This window comes from Pseudorca crassidens, chromosome 9, assembly GCF_039906515.1.
Source record: "Pseudorca crassidens isolate mPseCra1 chromosome 9, mPseCra1.hap1, whole genome shotgun sequence".
Taxonomy (NCBI): Eukaryota; Metazoa; Chordata; class Mammalia; order Artiodactyla; family Delphinidae; genus Pseudorca; species Pseudorca crassidens.
Genome location: NC_090304.1, coordinates 8,912,562 through 8,917,611, shown reverse-complemented (window position 1 = coordinate 8,917,611; position 5,050 = coordinate 8,912,562).

The window sequence follows — 5,050 nt, the reverse complement described above, 5'->3', positions numbered from 1 at the left end:
GATAAAGTTTGACTATAGGGATTACGTCAAAGTCATTGAATCAATACCAGTCCACACAGCATAGGCGGGAGGGAGCCACATTCTGCACTATAAATGAGAGAGCTCACTGATCTTCAATCTGGATCTTAAAATTCTGTTGCCATTTGCTGGCCTGTTATCAATAGGTGATATCCATCATGAGAACGTTATCAGTCACTTCTGTGGGTACCCCCTAAAGTAATCATCAGATACGTAAGAGTCCTACAGTACGGATCTTCAATTGGCCTGTATAACTGCCCAGTAGCCTGAAGAGCATATACCATAGTTTGTGTGCAGGCTTTAATTCTGTGGTTTTTATTGCCCAGGAGCGGAATCATTTTCCAGAAACACAAGAGAATATGTTATTGTCCAAGGAGCAGGAGAAAACCCACATTTCCTATGGAATAACCTAAGGGGGGAAACCTGTTCACCAGTGCTACCCGCGTGTCTCACCACATAGAAAGCTTCTCTAAGGAATCCCAGCCATGAGTCTGGACAGAACGATCAGCTTCTGTGCACTAGATCATGTTTGGAGTCCTACTGGGAGAGGAAGAGCAAAGATCTGAGATCGCAAGGTGTACTGTGGTCATTGGCTGTTTCTGCCCGTCTGACTCCTTCACTTCCGAATCCACAATAATCACACAGTTCTGGAGAACTGGCCCATCAGGGTATTTTGACACTGATGTTATGAAGGCCTAAGTCCAGATGTACTCTTTTCTGTTCCAGGATTTGACAGTCACTTCAGCCAGTAAATGCGTCACTTCGCTTAAGCACTTCTGTTGTTGAGTATTCTGTCCCTTGAAACTAAGAGAGTCCTAACACAGGTCTACTTGTGGCTCAGGGAATGTCCAGGGGTGAGACTTCAAGACGTCTCTAACAGGTTATTTCCCTGTATTTGGAGGATCACAGCTCAACCATGCCAAATATCCTTCTTTCCACACTTTTCTTAATATTATATGTCTGGCCGGGTCCTCGTGTTTGGGGTCTGGGTAGTGCCCTTAAACCGACAAGGCTCAGTGAGCCTCTCCCGCCTCGCCCTTCCGGAGCGCAGCCTTGCAGAGCAGAAGTCCTGAGTGTGAGTCCCCAGAAGGCAGTTTCATCAGTTTAGAGCACTGTTTTCCTATTGCCCTGCGAAGCCCCAGGGCTGCCACCCATGGGCACAGAGGAATGGAAGAACAGAACCCTCAGCGTCTGCATGTGAGTGAGAAATATTGAAACTTCTTGTTTTATCGCCCTGAGCCGAGATGGCGGTGAAGGCTGCTGCTACAATGTGCCAGACTGGGATCCCCGAGACGCCAGAGCTGCCCTCCCGGTGGGTTTCAGCGTCCGGGCAAGCTCTGCTGCAGCCACTGGTGGGGGGGCCTGTGCAGCATCAATCCTGGAAGTGGATTCCCACCAAAGAGGTTCTGACGATCCACGGCTCCCGAGTTCCTCCCGGGATTGAGTTTTTTCCCGCCACCTCCCGGTAAAGAGCACACACCTTGTTGCTTCAGCCCTGTGAGAGACACTGAATTTGGGTCATCACAATTCAGTGTCTATACCCTGCAGGGACTTTCTGTCCCAAAGGTATCATAGGTCAGCTCGAAAGCTTATTCTACTCATGAATATCTATTACTATTCACCCAAAAGCCAAGGTCTCGTATTAGGATTATATGCAATTAATTCTACCTCTGCTGTGAGCCCCGTGGATGACTAGCCCTTTCTCCCTGCCCACATTTCCCTTTTCAATTATGCATCTCCGGGCCTTAAATACCCTCTTCTGGTATTTATCTCTGGGTTCATGATAAAGCAGCTCTTGATTTTAAAGTCCTTATTTTGCCAAGTGGAGACATTACTGCTATAAACATTTACCCAGTTGGAGCACCGTGTAAAGCTGGGTGAGTGGGTGCCACGTGTTCACGGGGGCCAAGTCTGTAATGGAGATAATGAACACATAGAGCCACAGGGTGACTGAAGGTCGTCCAAAAGTATTTAAAACAGCACAGGGATAAATGAGGAGGCCAGGATTAACATATACACGCTACTATATATAAAATAGATAATCGACAAGGAACTACTGTATGGCACGAGGAACTCTACTCAATACTCTGTAATGACCTAAATGGGAAAAGGATCTGAAAAATAATGGGTATATGTATACGTATAACTGAACCACGCTGCTGTACATCTGAAACAAACACAACATTGTAAATCAACTATACCCCAACATAAAATAAAAATTACATTAAAAAAAATTTTTTAATAAAATTCACTATAAATTTTTTAAAAAGAAAGAAACGGCACCTGGGACAGCGTGAACGCTCCGCGAATGTCACTGCTGTCCTTGTCATTATTACTTTATTGCCCTCAACTGTTGGTAGAGCCTGTCCGCCAGGGCTTCAGGTCTAGCACATGCCCCCCAGGCTGCCCACGTGAAACTCTGGGCCCTGCCCAGCCCAGAGCTGCTCCATTTTTCCCGTTTCACTCATCAGGCAGCTCGATGATATTATGCCTAAAGGGAGGGTTCTGATGCTCATGCGAAGTGCAGAAGCCAGGGCTCTGGAAAATCCACTAAAGCCAGCCAGACCTCCCTTGTCTTTCCAACTCAGAACTCTCCCTGCCAACACGCTCAGGACTCGCAGGATCAAGCAAAGGTTGGGGGAGCCAACCTGCATCAAGACGGAAATACCAGGAACCTGTGGCCTCCACTGGTTTCTTTTCAAACGCCCTTCTTTTGAAACGGAACTGGCAGAACCCCAAATTACTCATTTACAAGGCACCCCCCCATGTTGCTACAAACTCAAATACGCTTTAACTTTGAAGTTGAACTTTAAGCAATCTTTCTGAAAACACACAGAAAAAATTTGTCTTTTTATATTTAACCTAGCAAACCGAATATATTTTAATACCCACCATAATCAAACAAAAGGAAGAAGAAAAAATAAAAATAAAACGAACCACTTTGCACCAAGAAACATCGTGTGGTCCATAAATAGTTGTCTTCTGGTTAAAGCATCTGCCCAGTTAACGATGGGCTGGTGGGCTTCAAAAGCACTGGGAACTAGGCTTCCCTGGTGGCACAGTGGTTGAGAGTCCGCCTGCCGATGCAGGGGACACGGGTTCGTGCCCCTGTCCGGGAAGATCCCACATGCCGCGGAGCGGCTGGGCCCGTGAGCCATGGCCGCTGAGCCTGCGCGTCTGGAGCCTGTGCTCTGCAACGGGAGAGGCCACGGTGAGAGGCCCGCGTACCACAAAAAAAAAAAAAAAAAAAAAAGCACTGGGGGGGCTTCCCTGGTGGTGCAGTGGTTGAGAGTCTGCCTGCCGATGCAGGGGACACGGGTTCGTGCCCCAGCCCAGGAAGATCCCACATGCCGCAGAGCGGCTGGGCCCGTGAGCCATGGCCGCTGAGCCTGCGCGTCCGGAGCCTGTGCTCCGCGACAGGAGAGGTCACAACAGTGAGAGGCCCGCGCGCAAAAAAAAAAAAAAGCACTGGGAACAGACACTTCAAGAGAACAGAACTTTGAGGGGTTCAGAAAGCATTCTTAGAGTTTGTATTGTTCGGCTAAAGTGATAAAAGAAGTTTCAACAGGAACAGCGTAGGGTCAGAATGGTCTATTAGCATCAGCATGCCATGCATCCAACACCCCCTCCCCTTGTGCTGTGCTTGACTACGCGTGACATAAAAATCCCAGTCCTGCAGAATCAAAAGTCATGATTCCCTTTAAAATCTTTACATTTTGAACAAGCTCCCCTCCCGCCTGACTGGGGGAAATCCAGTTCCGTCCCAGAAGGTTCCAGAGGACTCCCACACGGAAACTCTGGTCTGCTTGCTCCCAATGGACTCCCTCTGGGGGTCCCTGAACCTCTTCTCCCCGTAGCTGCAGCCCTCTCGGGTGCTAAAAGCCGTGCACACTGGCCCCTTCCTTTATGGCCCCCCCACAGCGAGCAGGTGGCTTGCGGCTAACACAAGGTGATTATAAGCGTAAGACAAAAACATAAAACTAGGAACTGGGGAGCAGCTCATCCCTACTCCCGGTGTCACTAGGGGGTCCTCTCTGTCTGGTTCTCTCCTCAGCCTCTGGCCTGCTGCCCCAGAGATGGGGTTCATTCCCCACGTGTCAGTTGGCACGCCTGACTGGTATATTTTCCCCTCGTTATCTCCCACTCCTGGCCAGCAACACCAGATCCCTTTGTCATCACAATAACCTCTGCAGAGGTTATTCAGGGTTTCCCGAAGTCCATCTTTCCATCCTTAAGCAAAACATCTGGGTTGTACGTAGCACCTGCCGGGCCATGTGTCACTTGGACTGGGCCTCCCTAATTAAGGAACACAGCAAGCTTCTGTTCTCTGTTCCCTGTGATATGCCAAGCGAACCGATGCCACCACTGTCCCCACTCACCCATGCCCCCAAAGCAAAAAGGAATAAACACTAAAAAACAAATAAGAACACAAACAAAAGATCAGCATTTAACATCTCAGAAACATTTGCATTCAGATGACTTTCCCTTGGAATCTCCCCTCCAACCGTGGGTATGTGCCTTATATCTACAAGACCAAATAGGCTCACCAAGGGGTCCCCCTCAAAGCAGAGTTGTTTTTACCCTAGAATGCAGGAACCGCTACAGGGTTTTCAGTAACACTTCAGGAAACGCTCCCCTCTTCATCTGCAAAGTATGGTGTGTGCATTCCAAAGCTCATGACTTTAAGGACAGCTCGGAAGCAGGGGGAGACAACTGTCCAGCAGGTAGTCTCCACCCCATGCTCCACTGTGTCTTGCATCCCCCCAGCCATCTCAGAACTGCTCACTGCCAGCCCTGACCAGCGCTCATGGGTTCAGGCAGAGGCGGGCGGAGCCAGGGCTGGGCACGTGGCAGACACTCCAAAATGTCTGTTGGACGAACGAGTGAACATAAGCCCTGAAAGGCCCCTGAGGGCCTCTGCCTCACTGGGCACAAACCAGAAAGGACCCAGGGAAGTGCCTTTCTGTCCCAGACATAATAAGCGAGAGACAGATGAGTGCTGTATTTCGCAGTTACTACGTGCGCCCTGGCG